This window comes from Lacerta agilis, chromosome 5, assembly GCF_009819535.1.
Source record: "Lacerta agilis isolate rLacAgi1 chromosome 5, rLacAgi1.pri, whole genome shotgun sequence".
Lineage (NCBI taxonomy): Eukaryota > Metazoa > Chordata > Lepidosauria > Squamata > Lacertidae > Lacerta > Lacerta agilis.
The window spans coordinates 11525168-11542874 of record NC_046316.1 but is presented as its reverse complement, the minus strand read 5'-3'; the positions used below and the strand labels follow the sequence as shown (position 1 = coordinate 11542874).

The following is a 17707-nucleotide window of genomic DNA, read 5'->3' as shown; positions in this document are numbered from 1 at the left end:
ACATACTGCAGTGTAAAAAGGAGGTTAGAAATCACTGTCTCCACTCAATAGTTGTTGAGCAGAGGGGTCAATCCTAAAGAAAAGCTGCTTTTGGAGCATCACTCCAATCCTGTGGATTGATCCTACAGCTGAGCTATTATATACTAAGTTCTGAACTATTACTTGAGCTCATACATTCTGTGAAGCTTCAAGGTTATGATGTAGCACAGCTATAGAGACAGAACAGAACTTTAGAGCATGAGACTCTTAACCTCAGGGTTGTGATTTTGAGCCCCATGTTGTGTGAAAGATTCCTGTGTTGCAAAGGGTTGGACTAGACCCCCCCCCCCCCCGGTTAGGGTTTTCTCTTATCAGACATCATACACAAACTATGCTTTGCAAACTTACTCAAAACTATCACGTTCGGTTTTCTCAACTCGTGCTTTGTCAATTCAGACATCATACTCAGCCATGTGGTAAGCTTCCTTAACCATGGTGTGGCATGATGCCTGAACTGAGCTAATGAGACTTGATATTTATAATCAAAATGTGTTGCACTAAGATACACTAATATAATTTTTAAAGGTTTTCCTCCCTGTTAGCTTGTGTTCTGTTATGCCCCATATTCCCCTTCAGTTTTCATCCCTGTTCTTACAGTTCAAATAGGCTTTTATGGAAATCACTGTTCAAAAGCCAATTGCATACGACGGTAACATAAAAGGGGGGATTGGCACCCGCAGTTTGCAATCTCACAACTAGATCTCTTCAATTTGCAAAAGCTCATTACTGTCATACCATCACATTGGAATGGTCAATTGCCCCAACTGTTAATGCTTTGTATCCAAGTGCTTAGTAGTATGTGTTAAACACATGGCATATGCCACTCTAGCAGCAATCATATTAACACTGCAATGTTGCAGTTTTTATACATTTTCAGGATAAGGCAACTTCACTCCCTGAAGTGAAAGCACACTTCTCCATGATACAAGCTGAAAAGCCCGTACCTTTCATACCCTGCTTCTGGAAAATGACTATAATTATTGCACTGCTTTGGCAGATCACACTTAACATTCTATGAGCTGATAGTTCATATTCCAGTGGGCAAAATCTAATCTGCACTCTGAGGTAACTGATATTGGCAGGTCTAACATTCCCCAACTCAATGGAATGTAAATATATTTCAAACGTACGGACTTTGAGCACTCACCTTCCAACAACCCCTTTGGTTAGCAGCCAGAACAAAACTTGTAAGCCGATTTGTAAGAAGAACAAAGTCACTCCTTTCAGCTAAAAGAGGGAAGAAAGGACAACTTGGATTAGATAGTTACAGAGCAGAAAAATTAGAGCCTAGATAGGTATTTCCTTTCACAGAGATTCAAGGTGGACATTATAGAACTTACAGTACAGTCCAAACCCAAGATCTGCCAGCAAAACAGAGTGGATTTCGGTTTTAATGGCCAGGGCAGGGCCACACAAGCATAAGTCCTTCAACCCGGCTGGGGTAGGGCTCAGTGCCAACACAAATCCCCCCCCCAAAGGGGTGTTCCGGGAGTGAGGTAGGCAAAGGACTAGGCAAGGAGAGACTTACACCTATTCCTAACCCTTTTCATTCTGGTCACATGACCTAAGCAGCCCGGTGGAACTTAGATGGCAAAAAGGGTGTTGCAAGTCAATTTTCTCTTGAATGAAGTGTGGAACAAGGAAGCAATGCTGGCTTCCTATAGTTAGGAGTGCTCTGCCAGAGCACTATCTTGACAACACAGTGGAGTGCAGTGTCCTGTTGGCTGCCAGTCCGTTTCTGAAGTAAATGGTGTATGGTTTGGGGCACAGGCCCCTGAAGGAGCACCTTCTCCTATACTGGCCCGTGCACTGAGATAATTGTCAGAGCACTTGTCCAGATGCTACCATCTTCTAAGAATGAATGGGGAGAGACTGAGAAAAGGGCCTTTGGGGCTATGGGATTCCATCTCTGGATCACTCTCCCTAGTGAGGCTCATCTGGTGCCAGCTCTCATGTATTTCCCCCCAGAGTTTTTAAAAATTGATTTTACCGCGCTCCCGCAATGATGCTCTAAAAAAGTATTAGTTCCTTTTAAAGCCCACTGTGTTTCAAGAAGCCCCTTCTCAGGGACACTGTGTTCTATGTTCTAAATAGTAGTCTATATCAACATTGTACATAATACAATTAATATTTTGGAGGATGAAGAAACTGAAACCAGGGGGACATGTACAGAAATTAACAGCAAGGACCTCTTCTCTCCACATGATTCAACCCAGATCGTGCAATCATCATATATTGTACTGAGAAGCCATTATGTGTTTTGGGGCTCCATTAAAAGGATAAAGAGCAAAAGGGAAAAGCAACATTCTTTATTAATTTCCCCTGCTCGATTTTATAAAGCTCTGACTGATCTTAGAGGGGCTATTGAGGGCTGGGGTTACATTTAGAGCACATGTTCCTTATATACTCTTCTCTAGTAAAATTTCTAAAAGGTAGGACCATTCAAGACAACTGACCACCCTCAAGCCATACCAGGATGGTATGACCAAAGGGAGCACTGCCTTTTAAAACACAAGAAATGTAAACATTATATTTTACAACTATACTTATTTACTGTAGACAGCTGCTTTAGACCACTTAAGATATTAAGAGCTGTGAATGAAGACAGAACACATGGACAGCTCAGAGAATTCAGTAACACAAATTACCATATTACAGATTTACAAAACCAAACCTGAAACAGTAGTTTAAATATTAAGTGTACAAGGATAAAGCCTTTATCTTCCAACATCTTCACAAATGAAGATTTGGCATGCTACCTCAGAAATTCTTCAGTAACTTGTTTCTTTTGAGTTCCTATTCCACTGAAGTGTTTCTCAAAAATCCCATACATAATTATGATTTATATAGTACAAAATGCATGCCAAACACTTTACAAAAGATCAACAGATCTCTGCCAGAAGCCACTTAAAATAATTTTTATTTAATAATCCATGTAAAAAGATTTTACAACTTCTTGGAAAACTGCTGAAGGGAAATGGAAAGACTCTCCAATGAGTCAATCCCTTATGGAAATTATGCTTCTTGTTCCAGTGCACTAACTCATGTATGTCTACTCAGATGTCAATGACTTCAGCAAGACTTATAAGTGAGTGTGTATAGGATTACTGCCTGAGAGATCTGAAGGATGGGGAAATATACCAGTGGAAGCCTGATTTAAAACAAGAAAACCTACCCAATAGTGATCAAGAACGAGGGTAAACTCTCAAGCATTCTTCTGAAACAAAGAAGCTTAGGGTAAAGTTTCAAAATGAGCAAATGATTCCTTATAAGAAACAAAAGCAATTTCAAGAAGGGCTGATGAGTTTATCTGAAGGAGATAAATGTGGCACACAAACGTATCACCACTATATAAAAATGCAAAGAAAGAATATGATTGAATGCTTACAACGTACAAGGGGGAAATACATCTAAAAAATTATCAAGTTTTCCACATGCATCATTTGATAGATGGCACAGAATCTTGAAAAACATATCAGGTTTTCCAAAGTAATAAAAATAAAATGAAGCAAAATTTTAGGTTGTACAGAAGTTTTTACCCAGAGGCAGGGGTTTTCTGCCTTTGAGACTCCCTCAAATGCTTCTCCTGACTCCTCTCCCCCGCCCCATACTCCAGCTCCTGGTCTCCCCATTGACTCCCCTCTTCCACCAACCCCAGCATCTGTTTCACAGAACCTCACCAATCGCTGGCCTTTTCCCCTGGCTCATCTTCCTGATCCCCTGCCTCCTCTGCCCACCCCCACCCCCCTGTGGACTCCTGCCTGCCCCTGACAAAATGCATAAGGCAAAAAGCATAGGCTTTTACAAACTGTGGAGCACTTAATGCACAGAAATGATCTTCATGGAAGCTGAAGCTTACATCCTGATGAATTAGATATATGCTTTGAGGTGATTCATGTCATTAGCTACATTGATGGAACAGATATTTCTAAGATGTGGGGAAGTTTCATACAATGAAAGCACTGTGTATCATATCCTTGTGGGTAATAGCTTTTGACATGAGGGAGGTTTTCTTTGGGGGTGGGGGAACACAGATGTGTATTAAACCATTTCATCCTGGCATATGGGTTACTATTCCTTTTATAAAACATGGTTTCACATTGCTGCATTATGCTTTACTATATTATCTATTGTTTATTAAGTTTCCCCTGGGCCATAAAAAGTATCATTATTATGTATTTTCTTGTGAGCACACACAAGATCGTGACTGTTACTTACACACATAATCGTTTTCAGAAGCGTTTGCTCAAATTATTAAATCTTGCTGGAAGATAATGGAATCAAGCTACAGCAAATTTCCTAAACGTTATCACATGTGTTGTAATTAAACAGTCTGATTCACAGTGCCTAAAAATAAAGTAAAAATGGTGCTTGGGATCTACATTTTATCCTTTGTAAACTGCTTAGAGTTTTCATTTACAACTAAGCGGTATGTAACTATCGTAAAGTAAATAGTTTTTGCAATCCACTTTTTTAGGTGGGCAAAATAGTACATGCTTCGTAGCCAATACAAATTCATTTCCAATTAGAGTTTACAGAATAAAATTGGTCAAATAAGTAATGAGTTAATGAAATGTCTTCTTTTGTGATGGTGACCATCATGTTATATCCACACAAAAGAATGACACGAAGGATATTATACAGTTATATAAGTTTGTGAATTGAATTAAACTATCTGTGTACACGGATAACTAATTTTGCTATTAAATGGCACATTTACCCTGAGTGGTGCAAACTTTCAAGGATAAGACCCTACTTTGTCAGATGTGTTAAGTGGTTTCCTGAGTAGGTATATATACATCCTGACAACAAAGGAAAGAAGAAATTATTTCCCTCCCATCCCCTTGCCAAAGGTCAGAAAGTCAAGCAATTTAAGAGAGTCAGCAGCAGACACATCACAGTACTATGCGCACCACAAGTGAACACAAAACCCAATCAGCATGGTTATGACCGTTGCCAAATAGCAGCCACTGGAGTTGAATTATTTCCAGAGTAGTAGTGATAAGTCTGTTGTTGGAAAAATATTTAAGTCTTAGGGGACATTTAAGCCTGTTATGGCATAAGCTTTCATGTCCCACTATCCACCTCTTGGATGCACTTACAGGTGAAACTCGAAAAATTAGAATATCGTGGAAAAGTTCATTTCTTTCAGTAATTCAACTTAAAAGATGAAACTAATATATGAGATAGACTCATGACATGCAAAGCAAGATATGTCAAGCCTTTATTTGTTATAATTATGATGATTATGGCGTACAGCTGATGAGAACCCCAACGTAACAATTTCAACTTTGGGGTTTTCAACAGCTGGACGCCATAATCATCACAATTATAACAAGCAAAGGCTTGACATATCTCGCTTTGCATGTCATGAGTCTATCTCATATATTAAACTCCAGCAGCTAATGAAAACAATTGCTTACATAAATGGACTTTTCCATGATATTCTAATTTTTTGAGTTTCACCTGTATTTGATTATGTTTATAAACCTCATCATATAAATCCCAGATCTCTACAATGAACTAGTTAAACCTAAAACCATCATTCAAATCAGTGTTCGAAACTCCTATTGTTCTAGGCACATTTTGCGACAGGGAATTTCATTGGCGCAAGCAGTTTCTGAGCTCTGGGCTCAGTAGTATGCCTAAGATTTCAGATTAAAACTGCACAGTGGAAGGAAAGGAGGACCTTTTTCTGACTCCCCACTTCCAGCTACTCTCTGAAGCCTGGATAAGAGTTCCTCTTAAGAATATTACGGGGTGGGAAGGGGAAGGACTAGACCATGTGAAAAATGAACATAATATTTTATTTCAGTAGACAGAAAGGGTTTTTTTAAGGTCCCAAGACGTTGGCATATTTATATGTCAATGTTAACACCCTGAAGCAAATAGACAACCAGAACAGATTCTTTGCGACCCGTGTTACAGAGTCCTACCTAGTTGTGCGACTCAATGATCTGACAGTCACACTCATGCATGAAGTGTTATCCTAAATTGGCAGGTATAGACACACAACTGTAGGAGAGAAAGAAAATATAAGCAGTGAGGTCAGAGGGAAGTAAAATGCAAAAAGTACAGACTGTGACAATTACATTAAATCTTAAACATCTGAAAAATAATTACAGTCAGTGCCAAGAATCAGATGCCAGGAATCATGAGCTAAGAGTCAGACACAGTGGAGACTCTTGTTGCCTAGGCAAAGTTCCAGCCTTACATATGGAAGCCTTCATGGTTCTCCCAGGTAGGAGAGGACAACGGCTGGTCTGGTTGGGCACAGTTGTTTAACAGCCTAGAAACAACCAAGGAATATCTGGTCCAGGGCCTGCAATGCATGTGCCTTTATGAATTATTACATGATCCACATTCACATGTCAGTAGTCTTCAAAAATAGAAACTACAGCATGAACATGTCAATCCAAGTCAATTTTGTGCATGCCTGGTCCAGAAACAGATACAAACTTTAAAAATGTTGTCGTACAAAGAATTTTAAGAAAACTAACTCCAGCCCAGGAATATTGCAAAGGTTGATAGCACCAGCCTATGCAAACCACTAGTATGACTTAGTCCAAGGCAAAACAAAATAAATTTATTATGTCCTGAGAGTTGGCACGTCCATCCCCACAAGCTTTTGAAGATGAGACGGAGCTCACTCACTCATGAGACTCTTTTGTCCTATGGTTTTGCTGTGTGTGTAACATGTCCGTTCCTGCTGGGCAAGTGCATCTCATTCCACTTAGCAAGGTGGCCCCGGTTATTGGTAACAAGACTGTGCCAGGGCCCCTCTGCCCACAGCTCTGCTACCATCTCCTACTGCTCATCCCTTCCCTCTGATTGGTCCTCCCCCCTCCTTGATAAGGCTCTGCATTCCAGCAAAAGGGGCAGTGGAGAGAGCCAGCAGATCTTCTTCTGTCTTTCTGACATCTAGAGTTGCAAGGGGAGGATCTCCTCCCTCCATCCCTGGATGCCAGTCTTCCAGCCCCCCCCAATCTGTTCTATCTCCCTCCTCTTCTTTCATTTGGGCTTGTCAGATACTGATGGAGTCAAGGGGCTCATGAAATCAACTGACTGGTCAATTTTGTGAAATAATAGTCCAATATTAATATTACTTAATCAATCCATATTATATCAATATTAATGTAAAGTGTTAATTTTATTGGGACAAAAAATATAATCAAATGGATTGATATTTGTGCTAATCACAAAAAAATGAACGAGTACACTGTTATTGTGAAACTTATAAATGAAATAAAGTATTATAACTTGCTGACCATATTAGATAAGAGTTCTATAAATATTAATAATTCAGTGAACAATTCTCTTTGCCTTTTATCAAGGTCAGCTTGGAGTAACAAATGGAATTAAAATTTCTTTATGAAAGGAACGCCCATTATTTGAAACACCAGATCACATGGAGAAAGTAACCCCTGAATTCCACAGCAAAAAAAGGTAAAAGTCATGGAAAGTCCAAAGCAGTAACTTTTCTGGTAGCAAAATTCCTGAAGTTTTAGCAGATGGTCAGCAAGGTAATTTTTACTGTGCTGCTAGGTTTGCCACCAACTGTTGTAAGAGCTAGGGGGCAATCTCCCCTTACTTCTTCCCTTACTGAAATAAAAAAGTTAAATTTCAACATACCTTGGTCAAGCTATAGGCAATCTGTTGACTATAACTAATCAACAAATTCAGTGGCATGCCAGTTTAGGCTACTAGCATACAATGAATCAAAGATTTCGGTGAACAGTTTGCAAGCAAAGCAAGAAAATTCCAAAATCCAGGCAAGAAAGTTCCAAGATCCAGACATGCAAGGGTAGAGGAGACAGAGTAACTCAGAGCCAACCCAAATCAACCTGGAGGGTAAAAACAGCAGCCCAACACAATCAAACATTTGGAGAGACATCTAGAATCATCTGTTATAGAACCTGCCTGATTTTTCACAGCAGCCAGTTGGTCAATGATCAACACATTTGTTTCACATCTGTTGATCATTGACCAACTGGCTGCTGTGAAAAAATCAGGCAGGTTCTATAACAGATGAATATAGAAATAATTTCCCTCCTACCTGAATATAGCACCAGAGAGAGAAAGGCATCACATAGTGGCTGGCAGGCTGCAGACTCGCAGGGTGCTGAAGGTTAAAGTGACCCCATAATACCATGTTGAAATGGTTTTTGTCATTCTTCATGTTTACAGATACTTAGCCTGCAGCCTGCCCCACCCCGCCCCCGATTTCTGTGAAACAGGGAGCACAGAAGGTGAAATGGCAAGGATGTGCATAGCAGAAGGGAGATTAGAAATGCTTGCTGCACAATCATTTGTCTATTTTCTTTAGACAAATTACACACTTTCCTTAACATCACTAGAAATGGTACTGGGGTCAACAGAAACCCACAAGCTTAACAAACCCTTTTATAAACCTGAATTATTTATGTATTTTTTTCCAGCTATGTTAGAAACACTCCCACGCCCATTAAGAGTGACCATTTTGCATAATACTTACTAACCGGCTGTTGGGTCACTGTGACTTCAACTGCATCTGTATGTTTACAAGTTACCTGCATGTTCACCTTAGCAGGCTGCCAGACATAGGCTGTGTCTACACTAGGTCCCTCATGGCTACATGGGTCACTGTTTCTGTGTGCACTTTTGCACCTATATCCACACATGAGCACTTTTAATATTATGCCTCCATAATCTATCTTGATGTTTCCTATATCCATATTAGTGTGTGGGATTTGATGGGATACATTTGTGCTGTCTGTTGTCCATTCCCATCAGATGTTCTGGAAATCTGAGGACTGTTAAGTGCATGTGCGCATGTATCTGTTTAGCTGTGTGAGCAACTTTAAAACATTTTGGAGGTTTTGTTTTATTTCATTTTCCAAAGTAGCAAATTTGTATGGAAAAGTTGAATAACAATGATAATAATAAACAGCGCTTTTTCTCTGGGAGGATGCAGGGGTACGCATACCCCTAAACATTTTGTGAATCTCTGTACTTGCGTCCATTTACTGTATTTCTTTTTCCCAATTTGAACTATAAAATGGTGATTTTCTTGAGTCAAAATGAGAGTACCCTAAACATTTTTTTAGAAAAAAGCACTGATAATAAATATGTGTGTTCCAAAACCAGATGTCCACAAATAATCAGGTATCTGTTTACCTTTTCAGGCACGCCCACACACACCCACACCCACCCACCCACCCAGAGAGAGAGATCAAATTTGCACAAAAGGTCAGAAAAAATAATTATTTTAAAATGTGTGTGTTGCACCAAGCCAGGGAGCCTGGGGTCCCTTGTGGGCTTACAGGGAGGTATCTGCTTACCTGTGCCAGAACACCTTTCTTATTTATTTCTGAAATACAGGTTTTCTGATACACTGGATTTGCATAAAAGAACAGTAAAAAATAATAATTGTGTGCGTCACTCCAAGCCAGGCAAGGATTTGGCATGAGGCTGCAGCTTCCTTTCCCTCCTGTATCTTCTAGGGCAAATTTTATTTTTAATTTTAATACAGCTGTTTTGTGCAAGAACCCTTTTGCACAAATCAGCTGTTTTAAATATAAAAATACCACAAATGTGCCTTCAGCAACAACCAGTGGAAAGGGGAAGGCTGCATCCTTTCCTTTGGGCTGATGGAAAGAAAATGGAAGGAGTGGGTGTGGCAACAGACAGCAGCTAGCAAAATTTCGCCACACATGTGGAAAAAGAAGTCCAGACCACACAATGTGCTTCAGTGCATCCACAATTGGGCAAGATGCAATTTTATATGGATTTTCTTCAGATTCTTACCAAATCGAGAAAATCTGAATTTGGAGGAGGGCGGGTATGGGCTGCAAACTGGATGAGGAAAATGTTGTGTGGACACCACACACACAACACACAAGCGGCTTCAAATTCACAGTGCGGATGAGTCCTTAATGGCAACTATCAGACAAAGGCTTTCAACTGACGCCTTTCCTCTGTTAACAGAAATATTTGCATAGTGCATTATTATTATTTTTTCTTTAGGTAATTTGTATATTGCTTCAAGCTTCAAAGAAATCTCTACGCAGTTTATAATATTGTAAAAATATCACTAATAAAATAAAACTAAAAACTCCAAATTTTAAAGCTCAGGCTAAAACAAGCTAAGCCCAACAGGTCAAAGACCAGGTCAGTTAGTGAAAAGATGAGCTCAGGGTCTGGGTAGGTTCATTTGCATGATATAACTGACCCCACTGTTTTTTAAACACATACACTATTTATGTTTTAAAAACAGCACAATCAGTTACGGTACATCACACTCACCATACCTGCTGGTGTATGTACACAGTGAGATTGTTGACTCTGATTATTTTTCTGCAACTATACTCTTTTACTGGAAATGGGAAGTTCTCAATGAAAGCATGATTGATTGATTTTTAACATGCAATTGCATAATAACTTCTGTCAGCTATTTTATTTGTATGGCTTCCTTAGGGTACATTTAATTTAAAGATTGGACTGATACAGTCAATTATTCTATCAATGGAGGGCTAAATCAACCTGGCAATTTCAATTTATGTACGCATTCTGGAATTGCTGGACATTAGCTTCAAAACTACCAGGGTTTCAGATCAATGAAAATTACTAGCAGAGTCTGGAGCTGTTCATTAAAAAGTTGTTTTTTAAAGGTAATTATTTTATATTGAGATTATGAAGTCAAACATATTTATGGAAAGTGCTTTTATAATTTTAAGATGACTAACCTTATACTTTCAATCCACAAAACAGATTCAGTGGGTAACTAGTAATATTGTATGAGACAATATTTTTTCAGCTGCATGAAAACTATGGCTAATACTAGTTCTTCAGCTAGTCCTTGGCATTCGTTCCTTAGCCTCACTACACTCAGAAACCGAACAAAAATATTTCCTAATCTGCTGTACACTTTTTTTCTATCCTAAACATACATAACCTTAAGGAAAAAAGTAAATCAAAGAATATTCAATTCAACCCCGAAGACCATTTGAATGCATAGAAGTGGCAATTGTGGAACCAAGAATTATGAGGGGAGGGCAGAGCAGTCTGCTTCCTGCCACCCACATAGATAGATAGATAGATAGATAGATAGATAGATAGATAGATAGATACTTTATTGTCATTGTACGTAGTACAACGAAATTGAATGCCATCCCACATTTCACTGATGACTACGCTCTGAGAGCTGAGATTGACTTCCCGCTCCTCCCCTGCTTGGGTGGCGAGCCTATTTTGGCTCGCCTGCGAAGGCTGATGGATCCTGATGGATTCCGTCAGGCTTTGCGGGACCCTGCCCCCCCCCCCCGGCGACTCATTAGATGACCTTGTTGAAGACTGGAATAATTGACTCTTAACAGCCATCGATGAGATCACACCTAAGCGCCCTCTGCAACCCCGCTGAAACCGGACCCCTTGGTTTACTGAGGAGCTCCGGAAAATGAAGCGGGAACTCAGACGGCTAGAGCGAGAGTATGGCGGCGTGCTCACGACGGAGCCTCAGGAACATCTTATAGAGGTTTATGACAACCTATGAGATGGCAATGAAAGCCACGAAGAAGTCTTACTTCTCGACTTCCATTGCATCCACTAGCTCTCGCCCAGCGCAACTCTTTAGAATAGCCTATATCCAGGATGAGATGAATCCTGTAAAATGTTGTTTGCTTTTTTGAGACAACCCACATCATTCAATTGCCCTGGTCAGTTTACTACACACTTTTCAAACCTGGTGCATGTAAGGGTAGATGTACCAGAAATACTAGAAAGGGAAACTGTAAGAGCACACATTATAATTAAGCCTATGAACACATTATACCTATATTATGCACAGCTATGTGGGAGCAAAATCACTCTCTTTGAATTCACACAATTACTGAGTGGGTACACACAATCCTAATTTTATTTTCCAGGTACTACAGTATTAGTCAACACAAATAAGTACGTAGGTGGACCACATTTAGGTTGTGCTGATTATTTTCACCTGCAATTCAGATCTTTTTCCTATTGAAGAAACAACAGCTGCACTGAAAATATGCAGGCACATTTGGGAATGGAGCCAAATTCAACACAAAGATGTCACAATGTTTGCAATAGATTAGCATTTAATATACACAAGGTGATCTGTGCAGAAATATTGAACAGGAACAATGTAGCAAGGCAACAAAAATGGTTTTAGGACTAACCAAGACGGTGAACATGCCCCTTTTAATGTCATCAATCCACCATAAAGATGTCTTTAATTTTTAACACCCCAATGCAAACTTTTATTAGCTATTTCCATCTTACGAGAAATGCAAGGTAGTTTATAGAAGAGGAAAGAGGAAATTCTTCTTAAGATGGTACTTGCCATCTGCAGTTTTTACAAGTACTTGTACTCAAAATAATAGGCTTTTAAAATGATTTATCAGGAGCACCATTCAGCTGATTAAAAACCCTTCATTTATTTTTTTTAATAATCAATTAAGGATTGGAGCCCTAACAACAATTTCTTTCAAAATAATCAAGAGATAAATCTAATTACCAGTATTTGATAACATGCTGCTATGGAATTGAAGAACTACCTTTATATCACAAGCGATAAACAATGCAAGAATAAGGTATTCAACTAAAAAACAGAGATCATCAGGTCAAACAAAGAACACTTTCTGAACAGCCCTGCTAATGAGGATATTTTCATGCTGTGTCCCAATATGAGACAATTAAGACAAGAGTTAACATGCTACACTAAACCGTCTAACATTCCTGATTGAGAAGGAACGAGCCACAATGAACCTTGAGCTTGTGAGCTCCCCCCCCCAATTTCAAACCATGGCTTCTGAGGCTGGCTGGCTTTAAACTAACCATAGTTTGTGTTACCCATAGTTCACAGTTTGGATCACACAGGAAACTGTGGCTAAAAGCATTTGTTATAAAGTGAAATCTAGGACTGTATGGGGATAATGAGATGTGCCCATAAACAACAAATTAGCCTCCATTTTTGCAGTGACTAAGAACAGCAACCCAAATGTTCTCAAAAGAGAGCAATTCTGTATGGCACAAATAGAAACACATTCAAAGAAGCTATTCCAGAAGGCGTTAACGTATCATGTATATTAATGAGATGTATAATTCTCAGACCCAGCCTACTTTTGTGATTGTACCGCAATATGTTTTAACTGTTTTTAATGTTTCAGTTGAAATCGTTGTGACTTTAGCATAAAGAACAGGCTATATAAATCATCATCATCACAGTGAAGGTGCTAAGCAATACTATTCCATTTTTTGAGATTTAGATGTTTACATTGTAATTTGACAAAAATGGCAAAGAACATTGTCTGACCATGATTCTTTAAAGAAAAAAAAGCACAAATCAAAATGGATAGGAGTATGACCCAATTAAAGAAACCTTGGTTCTATTTGATTATAAAGCAATAGTTTTGAAGAGAAAAAAGCAATACCCAATTTTTGAACAATGGCCGCATATGTTAAAAGGCATTGCCTCCAATGAAAGAATAAAAGCAGAACACATTAGTTAAAGAAGATGTATTGCCCAATTACTTATTTATTTGTTACTTCTTTTAGCCTGCCCTTCCTGCCAAGGGAGCACAGGACAACATATATAAAATAACAGAATAAAACAAATTAACCATAGAAATGTAGAGTTGGAAGGGACCCCCAAGGGTCATCTGGTCCGACCCCCGACAATACAGGAATCTCAACACATGGTCCCACACCCAATTAGAAACCATACTGGACCCTGCTTAGCTTTAACAATGTGCCGTCAATTATTTTTAACTTCTGCACCACTAGGAGGCTGTGCTAACAGTAAAATATGTTAATTAATAATAAAATCTCTTAAATGTTTAATCAATTAAACCATTGATTTAAAAGGGGTTGGAATCAATTTACTATAACCTGATTAAAGAAGGAGAGGCAACAATCCTGAGCAGCCAACCTTCTAGGGGGGCACCCCAGATACCCCCACATTTATGAAAATACATGCATATACCCATACACAGCACACACAAACATTTACACCCACATGCACACACCCACATAGCTGAGCAGGAACCCCAACAAAGCACCCCTCCCCCTTTTCACTGCTGCTGAGCTATTTTCCAGTCTGCCTGGCATCAGGGGTTAGAGAAGATCCACTGGGACAAGGAGTTAAACTTTCACCTCTCATAATCCTTTCCTTAGTTGAGCAGGATGCAGCTGAAAAGTGCCAAAGAATGTGTTGCCCATTTTGGAACCACTGCTTCATGGTACAGTCATACCTCGTGTTGTGACCGTTTCATGTTGCGTCTTTTCGCATTACGTTCTGCGGCAACCCGGAAGTACTAGAACGGGTTACTTCCGTGTTTTGCCGCTCCTGCCTGCACAGATGCAGCGCTTAATTGTGCTTCGCGCTTGCGGAGAAGCGCCAAATCGCGCTGCGCACATGCGCAGCACTTCAAGTTGCGGGCATTTCATGTTACGGGCAGGCCTCTGGGACGGATCCCATCCGTAACACCAGGTACAACTGTTTCCCAAATGCCTCCCAAGTAAGGAGGGTTACCTTGCTCCTTGCCTTTTTCAGTCAGGGTGGGTGGGAGCAAGGAAAAGTTTGGGGAGTTGCTGCTTCAAGGCTCCCCACACCTTGAGGCCAGTTCCAGCTTTCCTTGCCTTTACCTGCAGTGCTAGTGGCAACACATCTCTGAATACCAGTCGCTGGCGATCGGCACGAGGAAAGTGGGAGAATGCTTGTATTCTGCACTAGGGCTTCCCGCTAAATGCTGAAGTATGCTTTGGTCTAATTCAGCAGGATTCTTCTTATGCTCTTGCAGGAAAGGCAAGGGATAAGGAAAGTCTTTGAGACCTGCTGCTTTCAGCAGTAGCTAAAGGACAAGTTGGGCATCGTACTGCAATTTTAACTAAAAGCAGTCACAGGTGCTCTGAATTAGATCAGCACAGAGGTGCTGGGGGGAGATGGATTTAATCTTTCTCCCGTGCCATTTCCCCAAATTCCCATCCACCTCCAGCTGCTGTCCCCCCCCCCCAAAAAAAAACCCTCCATGTAACTTCTGAGTGACGTGGCCAGACACTTCTGATAGAAACACGTTTCAGTGCATTGGCACAGCCACAGCTACAAAGAGGACACAAATCTGCGATTTTGCAGACTTCTCAGGGCAAAAGAAAAATGCCTTCCCTACAGATTTAAGGGAATGAGGTGCTCTCAAATGGATGGTAGGCTCTAGATCTTTTAAGAGAATTAAAGATAATCATGAGTACATTGAATTAGGCCTGGAAGCAGGGCCAGGCCCATCCATTAGACGAAGTGAGCCGACTGTCTCAGGTGGCAGGACCCACAGGGGCAGAAGATCTGGCCTTTACAGAAGCCTCTTGGCGAATAGGAGGTGCTGCTATTCTCCTTCCACTGTTGTTCCCTCTCTAGATCTTTGTTCGCATCCTGTTCCTGATGTAGAACTTCACTCACATCATCTTCCCTGACTTGGGGAGGGGGCGCAAATTTTTGTGACTCCCCTCAGGTGCCAAAATGTCTTGTGCTAGCTCTTACTGGAAGCATATATTATAGATAGTCACTGCAGTTGGGTCACGAGAGAAGTCTTGATGTTCCTTGAGGCAGGCCTGAACTTGCTGAAAGGTAGCATTCTGCACTAGGTGCAGCCTCCAAACATTATTCAATGGCATCCCCGTGTGCAACTGACATTACAGGAGTCAATATGTGGTGTTACCAAAGAAGGTATGACTGGGATCAGGTCCCTGTTAGAGAGGAAAGTCAGCTCAGGATACCATGGGCAATTCAGAAGAGAAGTGTGGCACAGGAAACCCTTCTATGCAACTTATCCTTCAAGGAAAGTATAACCTTGCCCAGGCAAGCGAAAAACTACAAACCTCCAGAGCTACCTGTTTTGTCCCAATTAGGCTTCAATTTCATCCCTCACTGATTCCGTATCATCTTCTAGCATTCATTCCAAGACCAACTATACCTCCAGAATTTAACAAGATTGAAAAAATGTAAGTGGGTATCATCTACATGATGTCCCTAGATGTTCACAAACAAAATAGAAATATGAAGAAGTGAAGAGCAGTACTCTTCATCTAAAACCAGAATGACATTCACATGAATATTTTCAAGTACTTCTGAAATAGCATTTCAATTTCTACTTGCTTCCCTGAATCCCCACCCACATTTGCTCTGAAGGGTCCACCAAGTATCTGGAGTATATCTGAGGGGCACAGTGGGAGCTGAAGGAAGAAGGAATCTTTTTTTTTTTTTGTCTGTTCCACTGATGGACAGACACAGAATTTCACCCTTTCATTTTTATTCTGGAGCAGACTTGACACAACCCCCCCTTTAAAAAAAAAAAAAAAAAGTGACCTTTAAAGCCATGACCTTTCACCACTGTATCTTCCAGAGATGCTTGCAGTTATAGCATGTGGCTTATAGAAGCTATACTATGCTACTCAGCATGGCCTCAACTAACGCAAGGCTAGGAGACAAAAGACAGTATAATTAAATAAGAAAAGAACGGTTGACAGTGGGGAAATAGGCAACTGATTGACTTACATGCCAACCCTAGAAACAAGTTCTTTGTTTTATTTCATAGATATCCTTCTGTGAAGAATTTACAGCTGCCATGAACCATATCTAACAAAAGGGGATGGGGAGGGCACATCCACACAAATATTCAAATGGAAAGAAAGTTGTAGCTGAAATGTGTAATATTACAATCCAAGCATTTGTTCTGAATTCCTTCAAGTCTCCCCTGTTATGACACATGCTTAGGCAATGCAATAACCAAACAATTTTAAATAAATATAAATTCAAATCAATAGCACTTCCATCTAAGCTACAATTTTGAGGTTCTCTCCTACAATGAGAGACTATATTTAAAATGTAGAACTAAAAGCAACATAGAAAAGCAATAAAAGGCACCTGATGAAAGGAAACAGCAGCAAATCAGAGCTCATTAGTTGCTGAAAAATAGGCTGGTAAAAATATACCAGCAAAACTCAAAAGGGACGACGGGGGAGATGAGACAAATATTGGATTTACGCATACTTTTTTTTTTTTTTAAATGAATCCTCAGAGACAAATTATCCCAGTCCTCTAGCAGGGTGGAGAAGAAGAGAACAAACTTTAGCTCATTAGTTCACAACTTGGTAACATTTTCTTTTAGAATCTATTCTGGTTTTGCTGGTTATTCTGGTTATGCTCCCTATCCCAAGTCCTGGGGCAAGCTACAAGTTCAAATAATAATTCAGAACCATTACCTTATCCCAAGCCTAATGGCACCCAACACATTGCTTTGGAAACACAACTCCCAAGATTGTACTAATGGGGCATCAGGTTTTTCTTTGTTTGTTTTTTTTAAAAAAACTCAAGGAGAACAAAAGATGGAAAGCACTCTTTCATCTTACCTATGAAAAAACTTAAAGAGCATGTGCCTATCTCCACAAAAAAGCACTTACTCTCTGCTACCATTGTGTCCTCAAAGTGCTGGGGGTGAGGCAGCATACAGAACATGCTGTATGTTCCTCACCTGGTTTGCTACTTCTCCCACAACGAACCCTCCTCTTACACAGAACTGCAATTGGGGCTCTTCCTGCTCTCCCCTGCAAGCCAAGACCAACACAGCTGTCGGTCAGAGCAGCTCTTTCGTGCCAGCAGAGTAAAGCTGGTGTTCTCAGA

The 17707-nt window shown here is 40.2% G+C and overlaps 1 protein-coding gene across 2 annotated transcripts in view; it reads right to left on the bottom strand.

The window, feature by feature from the left end:
- NDST2 (N-deacetylase and N-sulfotransferase 2) overlaps positions 1-1272 on the bottom strand; it is a 75908-nt gene extending 74636 nt beyond the window's left edge. For both annotated transcript variants that reach the window (XR_004426584.1, XM_033148582.1), the window contains exon 1: positions 1187-1272. The gene's annotated coding sequence lies outside the window, so the exon portion shown is untranslated. The remainder of the gene's footprint in view (positions 1-1186) is intronic.
- Between the last annotated feature and the right edge of the window lie 16435 nt (positions 1273-17707).